This window comes from Sorex fumeus, unplaced genomic scaffold, assembly GCF_029834395.1.
Source record: "Sorex fumeus unplaced genomic scaffold, SorFum_2.1 ptg000131l, whole genome shotgun sequence".
Lineage (NCBI taxonomy): Eukaryota > Metazoa > Chordata > Mammalia > Eulipotyphla > Soricidae > Sorex > Sorex fumeus.
The window spans coordinates 17,478,815-17,506,023 of NW_026606188.1; the positions used below are offsets into that span (position 1 = coordinate 17,478,815).

Here is a 27,209-nt window from a genome sequence, read left to right on the forward strand (position 1 = left end):
GCATTTAGAAATAGGTTTTTCTTAAATATATGCTTCCACATTATATTTATATTATATATTTATATAATTATATATTTATATAAACAGTATTATTTTTCTATGAATAAAATTTATTTAAAGATCACTCTATCTAAACTATTATAGAGATTCCATACAATCCTTATCAAAATTCCAACATAATTCTTTAAAAAAATAAAACAAAATTACTAAAATTTCTATGAAATCACAAGGTATCACAAAGAACCAAAGAAACCCTGAGAAAAAAGGAAACTGGGTAGCATCCCAAGACCTGCTTTTATGCCACAAAACTAGAGGAATCGAAACAATGTGTTACTAGAATAAAAACAGTCACAGACCAATGAAATAGAATTGAAAGCATAGAAGAAAGTCCTCAGATTGATGGGTAATTAACTTAAGAGAAAGGATTCAAGAGAATAAAATGGAGAAAGACAAGTTTGTTCAACAAGTGATAGAGGGCAGAGAGAGAGCACGGGGTCCAGGACTCATGTCAGGCTCTACCCCCGCACTGCAGGTGGTCCCCAGCACTGCCAGGAGTGATCCATAGACATAGAGTCAGAGGAAGGCCTGAGTACAGCTCTGTGTGGTCCAAAAAGAAGAAAGAAACAAGTTATTTGAGGGCAATGATTACTTATATGTGAGTAACTAATTGGGAAAATTGGTTAGCTAACAAAAGCATGAAATTATCCCATACAATGCACAATAGCTAACTGAAAATGAAGTGAGTTCTTTGATCTTAGACCCCCAAACCATACATTGAAGACAACATACGAAAACCACTTTGGAGATTTGAATCCATTGTGAAGGCAGACAAAAAAAAATAAACAAATGTGGCTACATGAAACTAAAATGTTTCTGTATAGTGAAAGAAACTAAAAGAATCACTAAAACAAAAAGACAACCTTGTGAATGGAATAAAATATTTACGCATCTTACATCCAAAAAAGAGCCAGCTAACTTCCAAGATGATAAATAACTCACTTGTTCAACAACATCAAAATAACCCTCACCAAAATAATCAGCAGAAGAGCTGATCAGTTTTCCAAATAAGTCATCCAGATGAACAGACATAAGAAAAAGTATTCATTATTCTTATTGGGGAAATATAAATAAAAATGAAATATCACCTCCCACCCGTCAGAATGGCCTCTATAAAAAAGATCAGAAACAATGGATCCTGCTGGGGATACAAAGAAAAAGGTGCCTTTTTCACTGTTCCTGAGAATAGAAACTGGTCAATATACTACAGAAGATGAGAAGGGGATTTTTTCACATATTAAAGATATACAATATGACCCCCAAACCATTTCTAAATATTTATCAAATAGCACAAAACACTAATTTGAAAAGATAAACACACTCCTACATTCACTGCAGTTCTACTGGTAGCAGTCAAGATATAGAAAGAACTTGAGTGCCCAACAATAGGTTTGTGGATAAAGAAGATGTGGCATACATACATCTCACTCACCATGTGGATATTACTCAGCTATATGAAACGATAACGCTTTGTCTTTTGTTACAAGATGGCTACAATGGTAGGAGATGATTCTAAGCAAACTCAGAAGGATCAATTGCACATGATTTCGTTCACATGTGCTATATAAACATGAACAGAGAAAGTCAAATCAAAATAATCCTGGATTCTGACCTTGGATTCTGACCACAGTCAAATCAAAATAATTCTTGGATTCTGACCACAGATCTGAGGCTGCCTAAGGACAAACAGGACAGAGAAAGAAAGAAGATGGGCCCAGCCAGGCACTGGTGGCACTTGCTGTAGAGTGACTTTCAATTAAGAGATGTGAAACTATACTCCTAAACCACAGTGTTTTAAACCAATATTATCTCATTTTTTAATTAAGTAAAATAATAGGAAACAAACAAAAAAAGCTAACACCTAATTTCTACTCCAGACTAACATAATTAGACTCTTAAGACCATAATGCTTGGTTGCTGATATTATGTAAACAAGGTGACTTACTATATAGAGGATCACTGAAAAGTAAAACTTCAGAAAGGAGTGAAACACCAAATTCAACCATAAGGTTAATACCTTTGTTACTTTTTTTTTGTACTTTAAACCATTTATTCACGCTTCAGTGAAAACCCACAGCCAGTTCCCCACCATCACAGGTTGCCAACGGTTCCGGGGAGTCTAGGCCTAGCCCACCCTTTGTTACTTCTAACACTCCAGTTGAGACAGACACAGATCATTCTTAGGCATCATTTACACCCTCTTCCTGTTCTCCAGAGATTCCAAAAATTGTTCCCCTTGAACTTATTCCACAGTTCTCTTGGGTGCTATTCACTCGTTTTGAGCCTATTCTCTGTCTTCAGTTATTTTCTACAGGTTTCCAGCATCCCATCTTGGAGTTCACAGATTTTGCCCTTGCCTCCTGTTACTCTGCTGCCAATGCTTTCCATTGAGTTGTTTAATTTTAATTTCACCCACCAAACTCTTCAGTTCTGTCATTCCTCTTTGTAGTTTTCTCATTTCCATTTCATACTTTCTTGTACCTGTACCTGTTTCTCAGAGCTCACTGGACATCCCTGAGTGGCATCTCTGCAGCCGCTCCCTGAGAGTAACATTCCATGGCTAGTTACTCCTGGTTGAGCCTTCTGAGCTAATACCATGCTGTTCCCCACTGCAGTCTGGGTTGATCTCTCTGTCTCCCTGCTCCACCCTTCCCAGGTTCCCAAAGGGACTGAGGAGTGTCAATCTTCTCCTCCCCTAACTCAACTATGCCAGCTCCTGTCCCTGCACCTGATTGACTGGCTGGAACTCAGTGTGTGGGTGACAGGGCGAATCCCAATAGCCACAGCCATGTCTCCTCTGGCTGCCATGGAGAGCTCTAGAATCTCTCACTGCCACCACTGCCTTGGGAGATTTTCTGCGGGATTGCTGAATCCCAGAGAAAACTTGAGTTGCTATTAACATGATGCGCCCAGGGGCAGCCAGGGCCACCCAGAATCTGAGGCACAAGTGTGTGTCCTGTGAGCTGTGGAAGTGCAGCCCCAACAGCAACTGAACCTGTCCAGGTCAGAGAAGGAGACTGTGGCCTGCACACAGCAGGGGTAAGGCTGCAGGAAAGATGCCCCTGGACTCTATCTCTACAGGAAGTTACCTTTGAGAGGAACAAGGCCAAAGGATATATGTTCTCTGCCTTACTTCTCACAACCCCATGGGAAGTGTCTCAATATAAAATCTTATTTTTGTTCCCCAGAAAGGCTGGTATCCCTAATGAACCTTGGCTGTCACTCCAAAAAACAGCAAGTACTCAGCCATTACATGTGCTCCAGATTTGTATTTACTGGCCATTCTTTTTTTTTATGGTGCCTAGTAGTGAGATTATAGGAAAAATTAAATGACAAATTTATACCAAGTACAAAACAGGGTTGAACACATATTCAACACAAATACAAGACATGTTTAATAACTATTTTCTCTTAACATTTTTATTCTCATGAAAGTCAAAGTATTTTTGGTTGAAGCCCATTGTTTCACAAAGAGAATCATGAAACTTTCAGCAATCATCAACTTAGAGCTAAACCTAGAAGGCCCCATTGTAATTTTAAACTTGGAGGTTTTGTTAATTTATGGTAACAGTATATTTACTTTGGGTTTTCTACACAGATGAAGCCTAGAATTTTTCCTGGGATCTTATATTAACCTTATGCTTTTTTATTATATATTCAATTGTTGCGATTATCACAAAGGCTAACCCTTTAATGTATAAGTAGTAATAAAAGAAAGAAAGGGTTAAGTGACAATTATTCCCATGAAATGGAATTATTATTACACTGTAAAGCATTAGTTTTCACAATTAACCAAAATTTACCAAAGTTTTTTGTGTACTTATATGGACTCATACATGGATATAAAAGGGGGAATTGAAAGAACAAATGAAATATAAGAGATTCTGAGGCATTTTAGAAATAATGCAGCATTCTTAAATAAATAAGCATTAATAGAAACCCACTCATAATAAAGCATGGTGCTTATTTATACAAAGTGTATATTCAGCTATCTACATGAGAACCCAAGGAGAAGCTACCCATGACATATTCAATATGCCAAAAACAGTAACAACAAGTCTCACAATAGAGATGTTACTGGTGCCCACTCAAGCAAATTGATGAACAATGGGAGGACAGTGCAGTGCAGTGCAGTGCAGTTGGTTTACAGGTAGGAATAGGTGATTTTACTTATAGAATTCACATTATTCTTTTTGTTTTGTTTTCTTTTAGGGTCGCACTCGACTTTTTATTCCTGGCCATAGCTCACTCCTTGCTTTGTACTCAGGGATCGCTCCTAGTGGGGCTCAGGGAACCATATATGTTGTACTGGCCATTCTTAGCTGCGGCATTTTACCTACGATTCATGATTCCCAGCAACCTAATTTTATTCAATTAAAAAAAGGTGCACCATAGCCTGACCAAGAGAGACCACTCATTTTCTCAGTGACATTGGACATACTATCAGCTCTCAAGTCTCGAGTTCGAGAGAGGATCTTCTGTGCTGCTCCTCCCTTTGTTCTCTTGCACTTCTCAGAGAGATGCTGTAAGGCCACGCTGAGCTATAGTATGACCTTTTCTCTCTCTTTCCAGCCAGTTGCTTCATATGCAATGGGATAAAATCAATACTGTGACTGCCTCAGCTTTCATTTTATAACATACCAAACTCTCAGGGAGAACAAAAAACTAAATCTACAATGGATAAGGACAAAAAATATCAGCTTTGACTCAATCCACATTTTAAAGATGATAAATTCACAATTTATCATCCCACGGGAACTTGCCAGGCTCTGCCGTGTGGGCAGGATACTCTCGGTAGCTTGCTGGGTTCTCTGAGAAGGATATCTAGACTATATATGAGGTCACGTGCTTCCAGGAACTTTGTTTTATAGTCTCTGGATCTTGGCCGTTGATGGGATTTCATGGCGCTGGGAGCAGTTTGTGGGTGTAACCGCCTAGCTACTGGAAAATGAGGGATCTGGGTGGAGGATGCCCAGTCCTGATCCGAGCAGGTTTGTAGATCACAGTCCCAGGACCCACGCACCTGGGTTCCTCTGCCGGCTCCTTCATGCATGAGGCTCGTCCAAGCGTGTGGAGAGAATTATATATTGTATATAATATATATTATCTGTAAATAAGATTACATAAAGCAGTTCTGTATATTGTATCTTGCATTAAAATGCTAAGGTATTATACAATCACATGAAAGAAATTTAAAAAATCAGATTACTTCTAATAAAAAAATATTTTTCAGAACTCATGAAATAAGTTTGTAATCTTCTAACATCTGGATTTACAAAGAAAAGCAGGAGCTGCCAAGCCAAAATATTTAACAATAAGAATAAGAATAAGAAAGTAAATTATCTTCAATCTTTTCTCACCACATGAGAAACTAGAAGAGGGAAATTCTAAGACACCAAATCCCAAGAGTTCCTTTCTCAGGTCATATCACAGAGGAGACTTAGAAATTCAAGGTGCGGAAATTCACAGATCATTAAATTAATCAAAACCCAACAGGGCAACAAACTATCAGTTTAGCCCGACAGTATCAAGTTACACCCCTGAATTTTCCCTGGAATAAATCTCCTCCCTTCCCCCCATTTAAAAGGGCACTGAGCTGAAGGTCACGGGTTCACAATGCAGTGCAAAGCTGATGCCAGTGCCAGGGTTGACGAACAAGAGACTGGGGGAGAGGCCCAAGCCGGGAGCAGAGGAGTGCTCAGCTCTGGCACGGCCCGCAGAGCTTCCAGGGGGAGTCAGTGCCACTGGCCCTGGGAGAGGAAGAGGCACCCCAGGCTGTAGAAGATTCTGCAGACCTGCCCCGCCCTCTCCTTCCGGCCTCCACTCAGTGCTGGAAGCCCCATCTCTTGCCCAAAGAGCCCCACAGGACACCAGAAGGGAGGCTGGGGCCAGAGACCTGGATCAGAGGTCTCCTGAGTGCACGCCTGGCGGTTTTCCGACCCCATTTAGCCCCTCCATGACTTCTCAGATGTAAACACACATTTAAGAGTAAATCATTTGTTTGCAAGCCTCTGAAGCAGTGAGTTATTAATCTAACGAGTTATGAACTTATACTAAGATAACTTCTATCCCAGAAGGAACTGCTAGATTGTTGAGAAAAACTGTTGGAAAACAAAACAAATGCCCAGCACATCCAGAGGCTCGGCGACAAGAGCGAGCTAGCGAAGGTGTGAGTGTGTTTGTGTGGGGGGGGGGGGGGAGGAGAGGGGGGACCCAAGGGGGGGAGGAGAGATCAAATATAAAATATTAAAAAATCAATGTTTTCTCATATGTCAAATAGATTTCATTCCAAGTTTTGTTTCTCTGTATTAAGGAAGTCTGTGCTGGCATTTTCTGGGGGGTGGGTTGCTGATCGAGCAGTGCCCAGGGCATCACCTGGCTCTGTCCTCAGGGACCACAAACCCCACCCACAAGGGCTACAGGGACTGTATGGGGTGCTGGGTTGGCTGCATTCAAGGCAAGTTCCCTACCTCTGCTCTATGGTTTCCACCCTCACAAGTAGGTATTTTCAAAGCACATTTAGAACTATAATGAATTTTCAAAACTGAAATTCTGTGATCAGCATTTACTATGTATTATCTTGCTGATCCTCACAGTGCTGAATTAGCAGCAGAAAACCCAAAGACCAAGAGTCTACAACGTCACAGTGAGAAGGGACGGGCGTGACCAGGGAGATGACCTGGTAGGGGTCTCTGAGGTGAAGTGACAGCCCAGCTGTCTCCAGCACCACCTCTCACCCCAACACAGGCACTGGCACACCGTGAGAAGCAACACCACAAGTGGGATCAGACATAGCAACAACAAAAGATAGAAGAGCAGGTGTGTGCAACTCCAAACCTGCAATACATAAGGTCTAGCAAAGAATTCTGCAGATCTTGGTGCTTCAAAAATGGACAAAATTGCCATGTTAGAAAGCCATTTCACACTTCTACAAACACTGTAATCCCTGAGTACGCAGAACCTTCCAGATATGCACTCTAGCTTTGGAGTGGCTTTACAAATACTCTGGAGTGACTTTCTATCATCTTGAGTGTTTTTTTTTTTTAAATCAGGATATCTATGGGGCACTAGAAGACAGCTGCAGAATGTGAGAGTGTGGAACAATGAAGGCAGCAAACCCTTCTGTGCCAGGAGGGCCTGGGAGCAGCCCCATGGAGCTGGACTTGGTGTGTGCACCCAGAATGCCACCGGGCCTGCAGCTCACAGTGGGGGTTGGGGGGGACCCTATTCCAGAGCTCACTCACCTGTTGGCTGTATATTTTTGTAAGTAAAAATAAATATGTACTTTATAAATATATGCATATGCACCCAGAGTTCCGACCTCTGTTGATGATCGAGAATCAGGGACGCTGTCTCATTTGCCAAGGTGTCAAAAATCAGATGGGCTGGACAGGTAAAGTGATTTGAAGATGACTGCTGGACTAGAGCCGTTACCGACTAGATTCCACGAGATGTCAAAAGAACTCATGGCCACCCACCTACGACATGGTCAGACTTCTTCGTCAAGACCCTGAACGAACGGTTTGAGGCTCTTCCTGTTCCTGGAGCGAGCAGACGCCATTGGTCTACACTAGCACGTGACAGGGATAAAAGGAGATGTTACTGGCACCTGCTTGAGCAAATCAATGATAACAGGATGTCAAATGATCAAGTGATGCATATGGAATATGTATTTTATAATAATTTATTTCATGCATTTGACAGATTTGCTATAAAACCAGAAACTATTTTTATCAACTGATATAAATATTTTGTTCGAAAATTGGAGAATAACTGTACCTACTGAGCACCAAATGTACTTTTATCTTTTGTTTTGTTTTGGGGCCACACCCAATTTTCTTCAGGACTTACTCCTGGCAGGATTTGGGGCACTAGCTGGTATGGTAGGGATCAAACCCAGCTTGGCTGCGTGCAAGGTATTCACTGTGCTCTCTCTGGCCGCCAAATATGTCTTCCTGGTCCTGCTTGGTGTAGGTAAAGGTACCAAGTACATGGAAAGTAAGTGAAGGATGCAATTTGGAGATAAATGTAAGAAGGGAATCATTACCATAATAAAGTAGTCTGAAACTTTTGCTTAAATTACAAAAAAGTTCAATAACCCAATAAATATTACAAAAATTTAACCTTAACAAACTGGGGAGCAAAAAACAAAGTTTCATATTTTCCTTATCAAATTAATAAGAATAATTTATGGTAATGTCATATGCTCATTAAAATCAGGAAGAATAAAATAAAAACAATAACAATAATTCTAGCTTAGCTGTATTATTTTACTCTTCTTAAGACCCAATCAAAAAGAAGATTTCTCAAAAAAATAGGAAGAGAACTTCCATATCATCCAGCAATCCCTGAGCACAGGGTCAGAAGTAAGCCCTGAGCACTGAGGGTGTGGCCCAGACACCAAAATAAATAAATGAAATGACAAGTGTTTCTAAATATTTGTGATCTTGGTGGCCTACTCCTCTTCCCTGTGCTGCAGTGGTCTAATCCAAAGTAGCTTTGAGAGGCCCCGAAAGTCAGCACAGCAGGAGAGTCTTTGCCCTGTGTGTAGCCTGAGCTCTGTCCCTGAGCCCTGCCAGAGTGACCCCTGAGGGCAAAGCCAGAAGAGGTAGAAGGAAGGAGAAAGTAGAAGAGGAGGAGGAGGAGGAGGAGGAGAAAGAAGAAGTGCTGCCAAATGACCCAAACCTGGGGAAAAGGCTAGCTATCAAGTCAGTTGGCCATGGCTGCCTCTGTTCCTCATTCTGATGCTACGGGGACAGGAAGTATTAACTGTGAGGGGAAACTGCATTTTGCAAGAATTTTTTTTTCCCTGGTGGGAAGGTTGGTTTTGGGGGCCACACCAGGCAGTCCTCAAGGTTCACTCCTGATTCTGCTCATCCCTGACAGGCTCAGGAGACTCTGGTTCTAGGATGGAGCCTGGGCTGGCTGCGCTGTGCTCTCTCTCCAGCCCCAGAAATGCTGTTTGGGAGTTGTATTGCTTCCCTACCTGTAGAAAGTACAAAATTCCTAGCTCTGCATGTACATGAGAAAACCAGAGCCGGGGCTCTCCTCTGGGCTCCCCCTGGAAGTGTGCCGGCGGTCAGCTCAGAGTGCTGGACCATAGCAAGCAGAAAATCATCAGCAGTGGGAGATACTCACAGTTCAAAAAAATCACCTCTTCTCCCTGAGGGGACCTCTGGGTCCTGGTCAGCATCTCCATGGTGCCAAATCAGAAGCATTTTAAAGTCCCGAGCAGGCTTGGGGCTGGGGCTGGGGCTTGGGGCTGGGGACAATGCTCTAGTGAGGGCATGTGGCCCCGGGTTCAATTTCCGCCATAATAAGGGAATAAATGAATATTTATACTTTTTAAATTTATTTATACTTTAAAAAATAAATAAAACACAAAAATAGGTACCTGAAATGTTTTTAATACAATTGATCAACAACAACAAAAAAAAACCATAAAATTAATTTGTAATGGAATTTTCCAAATAAAAAAAAGTCTGTATGGGGCCACAGTGGTCATCCTGAGGCCTGCAGGGAAGGCCCTGCCCTGTGCTGGTTCTGCAGAGCCACGAGGATTCCTCTGCCAGGACCAAACTCAGGGTCCTGTGCAAGCCAAACCTGAGCTCCACACTTGCAAGCATCTTCCTTACTTCCCAAAGTAGAGCAGATGATATCTTGTTGAAAATGCTTATCTGTTTTCAGTTCTGATTTCCATCCATTGGGAAAACACGTATTGGGGCAGAAAATACTGCTCTTTTTTAAACAACCTTTAAAATTTGAAACAATCTTTAGTTTTCTAGAGAGCAGTTAATCATCTGATTTAATTTTAAATATAACTGAACTGAATATTTAAATTATATTTAAATTGTAGGTCATCTATTTTACACACACACACACACACACACACACACACACACACACACGTTGTACATTTTCCACTAAGAGAATAAAACAAGTATTTTTAAACTGAAAATACTCAGACTGCAGGTGTTCCCAACACCATTCACAAAGAAAATCTGTCACCCAAGGCGACTGATCTGCTGTGAGCCTGGGGGGCCGCCCAGATGGGGCTGCTCTGAGAATGCCCTCCTTCTTGTGTCATAGCGACGTTTCCATGGCACTGGCACGGCCTTCTCTCCCTGAGGGAACAGAGTGGCTTAAAGGTAATTTACAAGAAAAATTTTCAGGGTTGAGAGCACAAAGAATCCAGAAAAATAATAAATTATCAAGATTCTCATGATCCTCACAGAAGTGTTCTTCAAATCTGCACGAAAGTTAAATCATAATTAAGAATCTCTTCACTGCTGAAATTTAAAAAAAAAATACAAGCTTTCATTTTTTACTCAATCTTTTCCAATAAATTGTCATAGTGAATCCTGCCAGACTACCAAATCTCCACTTCTCTTTTGTTTGTTTTCCAATAACATTTTACTGGTGCTGGAGAAGACCCAGAATGAACTCACCTATTTCACCTCAGACAAGAAAGCTGGCTGGCCCATTCTTAAGCATTCTGCTACCAGAAAGAAATGCAAAGGTTATTTTCAGCTATGACTTCAAAAATCTGAAATTTTTTACATGAAGGTTGACATTAAAAAGGTGAATGGAAGGGCTGGACCAACAGTACAGGGAGTACAGTCACTTTCCTTCCATTCCACAGACCCTGACTGAATCCCCCGCATTCCATATGGTCCCTCATGACCTGCCAGGAGTGGTCCTTGAGCACAGAGCCAGACGAAAGCCCTGAGCACCACCAGGTGTGGTCCAAAATCAAAACAAAACAATCCAGGTGGCATTATGAGCAGCAACAGCGAGCAGGAAGGCCCCTCAGCAGCCACAGGCTAATGCTTAGGCAAGAGGGGACACCTGGGGTTTTAGAAGTGCGCCAGAGTGGGGCTGTAATACAGCAACTGCACCACGCGACCCTCTCCCCCCCACAGGTACACCGGTGGTGGGGCATGTGGCCTGCAGGGCAGTGGTTTCTCACGCAGCTGAAGTTTATTTCCCTTCTCGTAGTGCATTGGACCCATAGCTCAGTCTCCTATATCAAACTCTTATGAGGGCAGCCTATCTACCTCAACCACATTAGGCCAATAGTCCACTAATCACTTGATCACTTGACTTCCCATTAATCATCGATTTGCTCGAGCAGGCGCCAGTAATGTCTCCATTCATCCCTGTCACGTGCTAGTATAGCCCAATGGCGTCTGTTCATTCTAGGAACACGAAGAGCCTCAAACCAATTGTTCAGGGTCTTGACGAAGAAGTCTGACCATCTTGTAGGTGGGTGGCCACGCAGTCTTTTGACATCCTGTGGAATCCAGTCAGTAACGGCTCTAGTCCAGCGGTCATCTCCGAATCGAATTACATGTCCAGCCCATCTGATTTTCAACGCCTTGGCAAATGAGACAGCGTCCCTGGTCCTTGACAGTCGATGGAGGCTGGAAATCCGGATTCTTTCTCTCATTTGAGTGAAGCATGATACTCCAAGCATAGCTCTTTCGATTCCTTCTTGGGAGACCCGAATAGCGTTCTCATCCTGTTTTCATAGGGCCCAGGTCTCTGAGGCATATGTTCACTTCACTTACTTAACTTCCCGTTAGTCGTCGATTTGCTCGAGCGGGCGCCAGTAACGTCTCCATTTGTCCCTGTCGCGTGCTAGTGTAGCCCAATGGCATCTGTTCGCTCTGGGAACATGAAGGGCCTCAAACCGATCATTCATGATCTTGACAAAGAAGTCTGACCATCTGGTAGGTGGGCGGCCACGCGGTCTTTTGACATCCCGTGGAATCCAATCAGTAACAGCTCTAGTCCAACGGTCGTCTTTAAATCTCATTACGTGACCAGCCCATCTGATTTTCAACACCTTGGCAAATGAGACAGCGTCCCTGATCCTTGATCGTCGACGGATGTCAGAACTCCGGATTCGTTCTCTCATTTGAGTGAAACGTGATATTCCAAGCATAGCTCTTTCTATTCTTCTTTGGGAGACCTGAATAACGTTCTCATCTTGTTTGCGTAGGGCCCAGGTCTCTGAGGCATATGTTAATGCAGGAAGAACAGTGGAATCAAAGAGATGTGCCCGGAGCCGGAGGTTCTTCGTCCTCTTAGCTATTTCTTCGACGTTCTTGAAGGCGTTCCAAGCCGCTCTCTTCCTCCTGCGCAGCTCGGGTGCCAGGTCATTTGTCATGTTGACCTCTCGACCTAGGTACACATAGCTGTTGCATTCGGAGATGGTCGTTCCATTGAGAGCAAATGGGGCATCAGGAACAAGGCTGTTTCTCATAAACATTGTCTTCGTGAGATTCAGCTGTAGTCCTACCTTTCCACACTCACGGTCAAAGTCGGCCAGCATTTGTGCCGCTTGGCTGATGTTTGGTGTTATTAAAACAATGTCATCAGCAAAGCGGAGGTGGTGTAGTTGCCGACCATCTATTTTCACTCCCATTCCTTCCCATTCCAGTCGTCGCATGATGTTCTCGAGGGTGGCACTGAAGAGTTTCGGTGAAATGGTATCACCCTGCCGCACCCCTCTCTTGACATCAACGATCACTTCTTTGTAGAATGGTGAGATCCTGGTAGTGAATCCGCAATACAGCTCACGGAGGATCCTGATGTATTGGGCTTGAATGCCCTGATTGGCTAGGGCTTCAATGACCGCTTCTGTCTCAACAGAATCAAAGGCCTTCTTTAAATCAATGAATGTTAAACAGAGCGGCATCTTGAACTCCCGAGAAACCTCAATGAGCTTGGTTATCGTGTGGATATGGTCGATGGTGCTGAATCCTTTGCGGAACCCTGCTTGCTCGCATGGTTGTCCTTCATCTAGTGTTCTGCCAATCCTATTTAGGATGACTCGAGTGAACAACTTGTAGATGACAGACAATAGGCAGATCAGGCGATAGTTGCCAATGTCGTGGATGTCTCCCTTTTTATACAGTAGTGCAGTCCTGCTGGTTTTCCTTTGGGACGGAACCTTGAATTCAAACAGGCAGCGTGTGAAGAGCCGAGCCAGTGTATTGATGAGTACTGATGGCAAGTTTTCAGGTGTTCAGGTCTGACCTTTTCTAGGCCAGGTTCTGTTAGTGTCCACTAATCTAATTCTATCAAAATACTCCCAAAACTCACCAAAATAAGTGAACACAAGAATCTATACAAAAACAATCTAAAAGAACACATCCCCTAAAGCAAGCACCATAGGCCTCACATAAGTCACACAGGAGAACCAAAGAGGAAGAGACCAACATCGGCCGAGTTTACCCATAGTCCTCCCTGGCACTGAGAGGGGGACACTGAGTGATCTGGAGGGATCCACCTCCATCCTACTACAGCACCATGGGAAACAATTCAGATACCTACCACTAGGGGTGGATCTTTGAAGCCTCAACAGGGAACACCCAAATACACAGTCTTTCTGATAAAGAATTCAGACATACAACGGTGAGGATGGTTAGTAGCTCAAAGAGTAGAATGGACATCCAGTTAAGTACAAGAGGATATGAAAGAAATAGTGGAAGAAATGAGAGCAGAAATAAGAAAGATACAAACAGAAATGTCACTGATAAAATATTCAGTTCAAAATCACGATCACGACCATCCTGTTGTTCATCGATTGCCTCAAGCAGGCACCAGTAACGTCTCCTTTGTCCTAGCCCTGAGATTTTTTTAAAAAGTGCCATATTAAGAGCTCTTCCAGGGTTAGGAGAATGAGACCCATCATTGTTACTGGTATTTGGCATATTGGGTACACCACGGGGAGTTTGCCAGACTCTGCCATGTGGGCAGGTTACATTCGGTAGCCTGCCAGGTTGTCCAAAATAAGAATGAGATAATAAGATGCTTCCGGGAGCTGGGTTTTATAGTCTCTGGGTCTTGGTCGTTGATGGGATTACATGGCGCCAGGGGGCCAGTTGGTGGGTGTGACCCCTGCCTACTGGAATTTGGAGGATCTTGGTGGAGGATGCTCAACCCCGATCCAAGCAGGCTTGGAGATCTCAGCCCCGAGACCCGCATGCCTTTGTTCCTCTGCCAGTACCTTCATGCGTGTGGAGAGTGGTAAAATATTCAGTAGATGACATAATAAACTCAGTGGGTATCTTCAACAGTAGGATGATAACAACCAAAGACAGAATCAGTGAGCTTGAAGATCAGCTTCAGAAAGAATACAGACAACAAGAGAAGACAGAAAAGACACATCAAAATAGTTCAAGGGCAAGTAAGAGACTTATGGGATGAATTCAAGAGAAACAACATAAGAATCATTGGAGTACCTGAGAGGAGGGAGAAAAGCCAAATGAGGTAGTAACAGTTAAAAAGATATCATTGTTGAGAAGTTCCCAGAGGAGTATGCAGGCATCCAGATTCCAAGGAGCCCAAAGGGTACCAGCTAAAAGAGAACTTAATAAAAAGATTCCGAGACATATCATGATCAGAGCAATGAATACCATAAATAGAGACACAATACTGAAAGCAGAAAGGTCAAAGAAGGAAATCCCATACAAAGGAGTATCTTTTAGATTTACAGCAAACTTATCAAACAAAACTATCTGGGCTCAAAGACAGTGGAGTATATAGTGAAAAAACTCAATGAAATGAATGCCTCACCAAGAATACTTTAATTGAATAAATTCTCACTCAGACTCAAAGGAATGACACACTACTTCATGGATAAACAACAGCTCAGGAACTTCACAGACTCAAAACCACCCTTAAAAGAAGGACTGAAGGGGTTACTGTAAGTTAAGACATAAGATACTGTAAGATCTTATCTACTGTAAGACATAAGATACATAAGATACTGTAAGACATACCCCACAAACACAAAAAACTTCTACAGAAAGATGGCACAGAACCCCATGACAATAATCTCTCAGTATCAATGAGATGGCTTAAATGATGGTTTAAATGCACCAATTAAGAGACATAAAGTGGAAAAATGGATTTAAAAAACTGAATCTAACATTGTTGTGCCTACAAGAAATACATTTGAATAGTCAGAGCAAACACAGGCTCAACATCAAAGGATGAAAAAAATTCTTCAAGCAAACAACTTCAAAAAAGCGAGCGTGGCCATACTAGTATCCAACAACATAGATTACAGGCTGAAAAAGACTAGAAGGGATAGTCAAAGTCATTTCTTAATAATCAAGGGATATGTACATCAGGAAGAAACTACACTCCTAAACATATATGCATCCAATGAGGGGCCAAAAAAGTTAAAATAAGTGCTAATAGACTTCAAGGAGGATGCTAGTAGCAACACAATAGCAGTTGGGGACTTCACCACCGCCTTGTCACCTCTTGATAGGACAGTGAAACTAAAACTCAGCAAGGACATACTGGCCCTCAAGGAATAAATGGAAGAAGAGGACTAGTAGCTATATACAGGGCTCTTCATCCCCCGAAGCTGAATACACTTTCTTCTCCAATGCACTTGGAACATTTTCCAAGATAGACCACATGCTGGGTCACAAAGCTTACCTCAATAAAATCAAGAAGATAGAAATTGTATCAGCTATCTTTCCAGACCACGATGCATTGAAGATAGAAGTTAATCATGCACAGAAACAGAGAATCAAATGAAACACCTGGAAATTAAACAGTTTAATGCTAAACAACCACTGTGTCCGAGAGGAAATCAAAGAAGTCAAAAGATTCCTGGAGATGAATGAGAATGAGGACATGAGCTACTTGAACTTGTGGGATAGAGCAAAAGCAGTGTTAAGAGGAGTGTTCAGAGCTCTGCAAGCATTTATTAGGAAGGAAGAAAAGGCACACATAAATAGCTTGTCTTCACAGCTTAAAAGATCCTAGAAAATAACCGACAAAAGGACCCAAACCAGGCTCCTTTTGTAAAGAAATAATAAAACTTAGAGCAGCTAGGTTCCAAAAAAAAATCCAAAAGATCAATGAAATCAAGAGTTGGTTCTTTGAGAAAATAAACAAGAGCAAAAAACCACTAGCAAGACTTACAAAGAAAGAGAGAGAGAGAACCCTAATAAACCGAATCAGAAATGAAAAGGGGGGCATCACAACAGAAACCACAGAAACTCAAAAGATCATCAGAGATTACTTTGAGAGTCTGTATGCTATGAAACAAGAGAACATAGAAGAAATGGACAAATTCCTGGATTCCTATAACCTCCCAAGGCTGAACCAAGAAGATCTGGAATACCAGAATTGACCTATCACTATCAAGGAAGTTGAAATAGTAATCAAAAGTCTTTCCAGAAACAAAAGCCCTGGTCCAGATGGATTTACTGGTGAATTCTTCCAAACCTTTAAAGAGAACCTATTGCCAGTCCTTTTAAAGGTTTTCCAAGAAATTGAAAAAACAGAACACTCCTAAAAAGTTTCTATGAGGCATATATCACACTGATACCAAAAGTAGACAGAAATAGCACCCAAAAAAGAGAAAGAAAATTACAGGCCGATATACCTGATGAACACAGATGCAAAAATCCTCAACAAAATACTAGCAAACAGAATCCAACGTCTCATCAAAAAGGATCATACACCATGACCAAGTGGGATTCATTCTGGGATGCAAGAATGGTTTAACATTCTCAAATCAATCAACATAAGTCATCATGTTGATAAAAAAAGATAAAAATCATATGATCATATCACAACATATGCAGAGAAAGCATTTGACAAGATCCAGCACCAGTTGATGAAAAGTTTCAACAAAATCAGTGTTCAAGGAATTTTCCTCAATATAGTCAACGCCATCTACCATAAGCCCACAGCAATCATCATTCTGAAGGGAGAAAACTAAAAGCCTTTCTTCTAAGATCAGGGACAAAACAAGGATATCCACTCTCACCACTACTATTCACTATAGTACTGGGAGTACTTGCCATATCAGTTAGGGAAGAAAAAGATATTAAGAGCATACAGATAAGAAAGGAAGAAGTCAAGCTCTCAATATTTAGAGGTGACATGATACTAAGAGAACCCTAAAGTCTCTACAAAAAAGATTCTAGAAACGATAGATTGGTGTAATAGAGTGGCAGCTTAAAAATCAGTACCTAAAAGTCCATGGCTTTCCTATGTGCAAATAATGAAAGAGAAGAAAGTCTTATTTAAAAAAAATCCCATTCACAATCATGCCTCAGAAAATCAAGTACCTCAGAATCAGCATAACTAAGGAAGTAAAGGACCTGTATAAAGCAAACTACAAAGTGCTGCTGAAAGAAATAAAAGAATACATAAGGAAATGGAGACACATCCCTTGCTCATGAATGCAGAGAATTAACATTGTCAAAATGGCAATATTTCCAAAGCATTATACCGGTTCAATGTGGTCCCTGAAAGAATACCCATGACATTTTTCAAAGAAATTGATCAAAAACTCCTGAAATTCATATGGCTAGAGCAATCCTTAGAAAAAAGAAGATGGGAGGCATCACTTTCCCTAACTTCAAACTGTACTACAAAGCAGTAGTAATTAAAACAGCATGGTATTGGAATAAACATAGAACCAGAGACTAATGAAATAAAGTTGAATAACCTGACACACTCTCAAATATATAATCATTTAATTTTTGATAAGGGAGCAAGATATAAAGTGTAGCAAGGAAAGTGGTGCTGGAAAAACTGGACAGTTATGTGCAAAAAGAAATGAACTCAGACCTCTGTCTAATGCCATGCACAAAAGCCAGATTAAAATGAATTAAAGACATCAGCATCAGATCCAAATACATAAGGAACATGGAAGAAAATGTACGCAAAACCTTCCATGATGTTGAAGCTAAAGGTATCTTCAAAGATGAAGCCAGTGGAAGCAAAGGTAAACCAATGAGCCTATATTAAACTAAGAAGTTTCAGAAGAAACCTCAAAATAAACAGTGATCTAAGTACAGAGATAGTCCACGGATTGGGAAAAATTATTTGCCCGATACCCTTCTGATAAGAGGTTTATATCAAGTTTCCCAGTGCCCATCTGATAAGGGGTTTGATTTAAACCCCTTATCAGATGGGCACTGGGAAACAATAAAAAAAATCCAACCCCATCAAAAACTGTGGAGAAGAGATGAAAGAAACTTCCTCAAAGAAGAAGTACAAATGGCTCACTTCGGCAGCACATATACTAAAACTGGAACAATAAAGAGAAGATTAGCATGGCCCCTGCACAAGGATGACACGCAAATTCGTGAAGCGTTCCATATTTTTAGAAATCTGCCTAACACCGTGTACAAAAGTAAGATCAAAATGGATTAAAGACCTCAACATCAGACCAGAAACCATAAGGTACATTGAAGACAAAGTCGGCAAAACCCTCCATGACATTGAAGCTAATGGTATCTTCAAAGATGTCACGCCACTGACTGAGCAAGTGAAAACAGAGATAGATAAATGGGACTATCTTAAACTAAGAAGCTTCTGCACCTCCAAAGAAACAGTGACCAAAATACAAAGACAGTCTACAGAATGGGAAAGGATATTTGCCGAATACACATCTGACAAGGGGTTGATATCCAGGATATACAAAATACTGGTTAAAATCCACAAGAAGAAAACATCCAACCCCATCCAAAAATGGGGCAATGAAATGAACAGAAACTTTCTCAAAGAAGAAATCCAAATGGCAAAAAAGCACATGAGAAAATGCTCTACATCATTAATCATCAGGGAGATGCAGATCAAAACCACAATGAGATACCATCTCACACCTCAGAGACTGGCCCACATTCAAAAGAACAAAAGCAACCCATGCTGGCACGGATGTGGCGAGAAAAGGACACTCCTTCACTGTTGGTGGGAATGTCCACTGGTTCAGCCCTTCTGGAAAACAGTATGGATGATTCTCAAAAAATTAGAAATTGAGCTCCCATTTGACCCAGCAATACCACTCCTGGGAATATATGCCAGAGAGGCAAAAATGTATAGTCGAAGTGACATCTGCACTTGTTTGTTCATTGCAGCACTCTTTACAATAGCCAGAAACTGGAAGAAACCTGAATGCCCAAGAACAGATGACTGGTTAAAGAAACTTTGGTACATCTACAAAATGGAGTACTATGTAGCTGTTAGAAAAGATGAAGTCATAAAATTTACATACAAGTGATACAACATGGAAAGTATCATGCTAAGCGAAATGAGTCAGAAAGAGAGGGACAGACATAGAAAGATTGCATTCATCTGGGGGATATAAAGTAACAAAATATGAGATTAATACCAAGTATAGCTGAGATCAGCACCAGGAGGATTACTCCATAGCTTAGAGGCCAGCCGGGCATTCTAGGGGAAAGGGCAGCTCAGATAGAGAAGGGAGCACCAAATAAAGGGTGTTTGGAGGATCCTCCCAGGAGGGGAGATGCATGTTGAAAGTAGACTATGGACTGAACATGTTTGCCACTCAATGCCTCTTTTGCAGACCACAACACCCAAAAGGAGAGAGAGAACAAAAGGGAATGCCCTACCACAGAGGCAGGGTGGGATGGGGGGGTGGGAGGGATATTATTCATGGTGGGGGAAGAAGCGGCTCATCCAAAATAATCCCTGTCCAACACCCAAAACCAGTTTTCAAGTCAGCAAACACAAATACGATACAGCCTATCACCCTGTCCTCCCCTTTGACTGCTGTTGACACTGCTGTCACTGTAATATCTGGCCCATACCCTGGCTGCAGTGATATGCATGGAAACCCCACACCCCTGTGGCACTGGGTCCTGAAGAGCAGAGCCACTGGGCTGTGCCAGAGCACAGACGAGCTGAAGCCTACATGGACCTGGCCGGCACTACTGCCACTGAACATCCCTCAAAGGAAGGAAAACTGCTTTGTCACTGTTTCAAACTGTCTGAGAATATTAACTCATCAGTTTACTCTTCTTTAATCTCTCATAAAGGCTTAATTATATGGCTACATAACAGTAATATCTAATACTTATTTGTTGTCATGTTTTCACGTACTAGGTTCTATTTACTAAACCTTTTCTTCCACCCTCATAGCAATCCGTAAAATATAGACTATTATCCTCACATCAGGGATGAAGAGATGTGGCACTGAGGTAAGAAACTTGTTGAAGGTCTCTAGTTAGAACGTGATAAAGCCTCAAGTACTAATTAATACTGTGGCATCACCTTAAAAGTCTTCATGTTTTCTCACTGGTTTCCTTTGAGCTCGTGCCTGTAACATGGATGAAATAACATAAGCACCTATTTAAATACAAAAGAACTCTCCAAAATCCTAACCTGCCTAAGCAGGGAACAAAGCGTCTAGAGCAGTATCTAGACACAAGGCTGAGACCAGGTCGCCTTCCTTAGTGCCTCAATAGCAAATATTCTCAGCAAGCACTGAGTTTTCTCTATTATTTTTTCAAAGCAAAATTCTACTCAAGGTGGCTCAAAATGTATGGAGTTCACCTCCTTGGCCCAAAGCCAAGTCCAGGCTGGCACAAGGGTCTGTGAACTTGCTCCTCAAGCACTGACCTTCCTCAGCAAGCTCTTGTCTGTGTGCTCATGCCATCCTGCATCCACGACCATCTTCAGAGTTCTCAGCCATCCTCAAACCAGCCCTGTACAGAGCCCAAAGCATACAGAAATCAATCCACAATCTCTTTAACAATCCAAAATGCCAAGAGATGTGAAACTGGACGTTGTTACCTGCTTGATGCAGAACTCCTGTGAAGAATATGGTGGTCCATCTTCAGCATTCCCACTGACCCTGCCCGCCGGTAGCAACTCTCAGACAGTCTTTTATCATGCCAAGGTTATTATGCCCTTCATGCCAATGGGTGCTCTCAAGAGACTGGTTTCCACTGCAGGCACTGGTCTTGACTCACATGCTCTAGAGGCCCAACATGGGGACTGCTAACATCCATGTGAGTTCACTCAGACACCCACCAGCCCCAGCAACACCCCAAGCACAGCTTGGCTGCAGTCTCCCAAGAGACCCTGAACCAGAATTAGTCAGCTAAATTCTGGAACCCCAGAATCTGTGGGCAATAATTGCTCTGTTATTTAAAGTGCTAAATTTTGGGTGTAACTTATTAATTGAAATAGATAATTAATACAGAAAAAAATCTTTCATAAATTGGCATAAGACTACACACAGTCTCTGTTTAACTCCATTTACTGTGATTGCTCCAGTGATGAGCCAGTGCTCTGGTACCTGCTAAGAGATACTACTGCATGATGAATGGATGGTACATGTACCTTATTACCTATCTAGAACCTGATAAAAGTTTGAATCTCAAACACAGCTGGTCTAAATGTTTTAAACCTGTATTACTTTTCTGAAAGTGAACCTGTGTTTACTTTTTCTAAAACATATTTCTTAGTTAAACCCACTTTGACTTCACTGTCACTGACACCGTCACCCCATTGTTCATCAAATTGCTCGAGCAGGCACCAGTAACGTCTCCATTCATCCTAGCCCTGAGATTTTAGCAAGATTGCCACCTTGGAGGCTCTTTCAGTGTCAGGGCAATGAGACCCATCATTGTTACTGGATTTTGGCATATTGAATACACCATGGGGAGTTGCCAGACTCTGCCATGCGGGCAGGATACTCTTAGTAGCCTGCTTGGTTCTCCAAGAGCAAGAACTAGACAACCAGGAGCTTGGTTTTACAGTCTCTGGATCTTGGCCATTCATAGGATTACACAGCACCGGGGCAGTTGGTGGGTGTAACTGTCTAGCTACTGGAAGACGGGGGATCTGGGTGGAGGAGGTTCAGTTCTGATCCAAACAGGCTTGGAGATCTCAGTCCCAGGTTCCGCACACCTGGGTTCCAGGGCCGGTTCCTTCATGTGTGAGGCTCGTCCGAGCATGTGGAGAGTGGTCTTGAGCATGGCTGTGGCTGGGTTCCAGAGGTCTTCGGTTGTTGGGGCTCTGCTCGGGGCAGGGAGGAAAACTCAACCAGCCCCGCTACAAGGGGCCCCAGTGAAGACAGCCAGGCACGGGGGCAGGAGACTCTGGTGCTAAACTATTTGTAGAAACCTGCTTAAGGAGCTCTGACTTATAAATTATATATTTTCTCTTCTTTTTAAATTTCTTATTTTTTTGCCACACCCAGAGATGCTCAGGGTTTACTCCTGGCTCAGTGCTCAGCGATCACTCTTGGCAAGGCTCAGGGGATCATATCTAGTGCTTGGATCAAGGTTTGACTAGCCACCGTGCAAGGCAAGTGCCCTACCCACTGTACTATCATCACTCTAGCTCACTGTCACTGTCACTGTCCTCCTGTTGTTCATTGATTTGCTCAAGCGGTCCCAGTAACATCTCCTTTGTGAGACTTACTGTTACTGTGTTTGGCATATTGAATACGTCATGGGTAGCTTGCCAGGCTTTGCCGTGCAGGAGAGATACTCTCAGTAGCTTTCCGGGTTCTCTGAGACGGGTGGAGGAATCAAACCCGGCCGGGTTGGCCGCGTGCAAGGCAAACACCCTTCTGGCTATGCTATCACTCCAGCCCAACTCTGGATCAAAAAACATATTTTCTTATAACAATGTCTATACCTCTCAGAACCACTACCACATACTTCAGTATTTGATTATCAACTGTCTTATATTCTGTGTTGATTTTATCTATATTGACTATCACACTATGACATTATACAAATGTCAGGTATAAATCAAAACCTGTATATATGACATTAAGTTCACCACTAAAAGTTCATTCTATCCTTTGCCATACAATTGCAACCCTTTAGCCGATCTACTCATCCTCCCCGTTCTTCCCCATCACTGAGATTTAGACTTTGGTTTCGGGGCTACACTCAGCAGTGCTCAGCGATCAATCCTAGTCAGGCTTGTGGAGGACTATCCTGTGTAGGAACCAAGCCTGGGCTTTGGGCATGCAGGTCATGTGCTCCAGCCCTTTTAGCTGCCTCCCAAGTGCCCAACTCTTGGTCTTATAATCGAAAAGTTTGCCTTTGTTTTATTTAGCTCACTCATAAGCTCTATTTCTTTATGTACCACATAATGATATTAGAATGTATTTGTCTTTTTTCCATCTGAGTTATTTCACTAAATACCCTCTAGATCATTCACATAGTTGCAAACATCAGGATTTCGCCTTCTATCATGACCAAGTAATGTTTCATTTCTCTGTTACATAGTCTCTTCTATCCTAAGTAAATATTTATCTTTCTTTTTTTTGCTTTGTTTTATTTTTAAAATATATTGACAATTTAATTTCTTTTTTCCCAAATTGGAGCGATAGCACAGCGGTAGGGCGTTCGCCTTACAAGCGGCCAATATGGCCGACCCGAGTTCGATTCCTCCGCCCCTCTCGGAGAGCCCGGCAAGCTACCGAGAGTATTCGATATGCCAGACACAGTAACAACAAAGTCTCCAATGGAGACGTTACTGGGCCCGCTCGAGCAAATCGACGATCAACGGGAGGGCCTTTACCTTACCTTTCCCAAATTTTATTTTACTTTTATAAGGTTGTTCCCAATAATTTGTTACATTCAATATTTCAACACCAATCCCACCACCATAATACCTTCCTACTACTATTACTTCAAATTGTCCCACCACCACCTAAGCCTTTCCCAAAAGTAGGTCCTAAATAATTTATTTTGTATAGTTGTGCTGGAGCGATAGCACAGTGGGTAGGGCATTTGCCTTGCAGGCGGCCAACATGACCGACCCGAGTTCGATTCCACCACTCCTCTCGGAGAGCCCGGCAAGCTGCTGAGAGTATCTCGGCCACACAGCAAAGCCTGGCAAGCCTGGCAAGTTACCCGTGACGTATTCGATATGCCAAACACAGTAACAACAAAGTCTCATGATGGAGACGTTACTGGACCCGCTCGAGCAAATACTTTGTTATGAATAATGTGTTGAAAATGATCCAAAAAAGTTTCCTTAGAGGAAGGTATGTGCTAATATGTATTTATTTATTTTGGATCGAGATTGACTGCCTCCTACCGTAACCCAATCAAATGTGCTGTGTACTCTTTGCTACATAGTAGAGTATGAAATCTTGCTGCAAATACACACTCCAGGACTTCTAAAATTTTAAATAGGCAGATACAACTGGAGATGACTTTGGGATCCAGAAGCATCTCTGCAGCTTCTGGCTCTCTTCCAAGATTTGTTTTTTAGTTTCTGGATCATGGCCATTAATGAGCTTATATGGTGCCAGAGGCAGTTCGTGGGTATGACTGCTAGGCTCCAGGAAAGACAGGGAAATGGGGGAAGGTCACCCATTTCCAACCCCTCGAGAGCCTGGAGAGTTCAGTCACAAAAGCCACATACCTGAGTTTTTCAGCAGACACATTCTCATGTGCATGAAGACACATTCTCATGTGCATCCTGATCCTGTGGAGATGGGCCATGAGCATGGGCTGACCAGCCCCATTCTGCATGTTCCAGAAATGAGGTTCAGCCTGGTGCAGTGTCTGGATCTCCCCCCATTTCCCTGTCTTTTCCTAAACCTGGCAGTCACACCCAAGAACTGCCTCTGCAGCTTGTGGCTCTCTTCCAAGATTTTCAAATATTTGTCTTTAACCTAAGAGTTAAGCTTCCATGGGCAAGTGACCCTTTTCAATTTTTTTTTTATCTTAGCCAGAAATCTTGAATGTCTCTGGGTATAGAAGATCGGAATAAAAGTCTGTAGAATTGAGTTTATATATCCTATCATTACAAAGGTTACTCCCATGCCCCATATACAAAACTCCCACACCTCAAACCTAATTCTTTTCAAATAACTGCTCTGGCACATGAAAGCACTGAGGAGGAAAGCTGACTCTCTAAAGAGTTCTAGAGTACAGATGCATCCTCAAAGTGTCCTTGTAAACCATGGCAAAAGCATAAAATAACTGTTAAGCAGGGGTAAAAAAAAAAAAAAACGTTGGCCTCCAGATGACTGACCCAGGGGAAACCTTTCTATGAAAGAGCACCTTTATTTTCCTGTCATCTTCTCTCACAACTGCCCCAAGCAACACAAAGGAGCACTAGTCAATTTTTATTTTTGGTGGGTTTTTTATTTGTATTGTTTTTGGACCACACCCGGCAGTGCTCAGTGTTCACTCTTAGTCACTCACAGGTCACTCCTGTAGGGCTCATGAGGACCAAATTGGTGCTGAAGACCAAACCCATGCAACCCAAGCAAGCACCCTCCCAGCTATAGCATTGCTCCTCCCCTCTATAGCCTTGCTCCTCCCCTCCTACCACTAATAAGTTTTTAATTTTCTTAGCTAAAGAGAGATTTCAATTGAAACTGTAAAAATTCAGGGCATAAATTTCAAACAATACAGAAGAAAACACTCTGAGTACTAAGACAACTAACTAGACTGTTCTAGACCTTTCTTAAATCAGTGTTTTCCACAAAGTGAAAATTATAAATGCAATAAATTTTAGTCTGAAAAGAAATTTATACATAATCCATCTTTCTAAAACAAGAAACAGTTCTCTGGAATACAAGGATCTTGTCTTTATAAAAACTGTCTAGCAATAGTTCCACAAATGCAAATGAGAAGACCATAGAAAGTATAGTGGCCAGACTGTAGCTATAAAAGTTTTTTAAAGTAGAAAACTAAAACGGGAAATAGAGAGGGGCTGGCAGTGTGTGAAGAGATGAATTGGTGATGATTTTCAATAAATTCTGACCTCATCCTTATAATAAGTTCTCAGCCCTTCTTTTGCATGTTATAAAGCAACCCAAAGTGCATAAACACTGAGAAAATGTGCAGCTGGGAAAACGAGAAACAGGTTCTATGAACAAATGCTGGGCTCATCTCCAGCCCTCCCAGTGTCCCGTACTCAGTTCTGGACTTAATGACTTCCCATGTCCAACATCCATTATTATTTTCTGTATGTGATATCTGGTCTAGAGTAATTGTGACATTTCTTCCACATATTCTCTTGGTACTGGCTGAATTTTCAAGGCAAAATTAATTGAAGGTGGACTCACATAGGTTAGGTGTGAAGAATGAGACCATTGTAGTGCTGGGTGAGTGGCTGGAATGAGTGGCTGGAAGGAAAAAAGCCATGACAGGTAGAAAATAATTTATCTGAAAGATTCTGCCATGCTGAGAATTGAGATAATTGTCTGCACTCATATCTGAATCACTTAATCACTTAAATCACTTAACTTCCCGTTAGTCGTCGATTTGCTCGAGCGGGCGCCAGTAACGTCTCCATTTGTCCCTGTCGCGTGCTAGTGTAGCCCAATGGCATCTCTTCGCTCCGGGAACATGGAGGGCCTCAAACCGATCGTTCATGATCTTGACAAAGAAGTCTGACCATCTGGTAGGTGGGCGGCCACGCGGTCTCTTGACATCCCGTGGAATCCAATCAGTAACAGCTCTAGTCCAACGGTCATCTTTAAATCTCATTACGTGACCAGCCCATCTGATTTTCGACACCTTGGCATATGAGACAGCGTCCCTGATCCTTGATCGTCGACGGATGTCAGAACTCCGGATTCGTTCTCTCATTTGAGTGAAACGTGATATTCCAAGCATAGCTCTTTCTATTCTTCTTTGGGAGACCTGAATAACGTTCTCATCTTGTTTGCGTAGGGCCCAGGTCTCTGAGGCATATGTTAATGCAGGAAGAACAGTGGAATCAAAGAGATGTGCCCGGAGACGGAGGTTCTTCGTCCTCTTAGCTATTTCTTCGACGTTCTTGAAGGCGTTCCAAGCCGCTCTCTTCCTCCTGCGCAGCTCGGGTGCCAGGTCATTTCTCATGTTGACCTCTCGACCTAGGTACACATAGCTGTTGCATTCGGAGATGGTCGTTCCATTGATAGCGAATGGGGCGTCAGGAACGAGGCTGTTTCTCATAAACATTGTCTTCGTAAGATTCAGCTGTAGTCCTACCTTTCCACACTCACGGTCAAAGTTGGCCAGCATTTGTGCCGCTTGGCTGATGTTTGGTGTTATTAAAACAATGTCATCAGCAAAGCGGAGGTGGTGTAGTTGCCGACCATCTATCTTCACTCCCATTCCTTCCCATTCCAGTCGTCGCATGATGTTCTCGAGGGTGGCACTGAAGAGTTTCGGTGAAATGGTATCACCCTGCCGCACCCCTCTCTTGACATCAACGATCACTTCTTTGTAGAATGGTGAGATCCTGGTAGTGAATCCGCAATACAGCTCACGGAGGATCCTGATGTATTGGGCTTGAATGCCCTGATTGGCTAGGGCTTCAATGACCGCTTCCGTCTCAACAGAATCAAAGGCCTTCTTTAAATCAATGAACGTTAAGCA

At 42.3% G+C, this 27,209-nt stretch overlaps 1 protein-coding gene and 1 non-coding gene across 2 annotated transcripts in view; one reads left to right on the top strand and one right to left on the bottom strand.

Annotated features, from left to right (window-relative positions):
- The window catches only part of EPB41L4A (erythrocyte membrane protein band 4.1 like 4A), a 283,211-nt gene that overhangs the window by 233,734 nt on the left and 22,268 nt on the right, over window positions 1-27,209 (bottom strand). The gene's annotated exons all lie outside the window — the stretch shown is intronic.
- Window positions 18,109-18,213, top strand: LOC130015845 (U6 spliceosomal RNA). Its single transcript, XR_008791166.1, has one exon. It is a non-coding gene; the product is annotated as a U6 spliceosomal RNA (small nuclear RNA).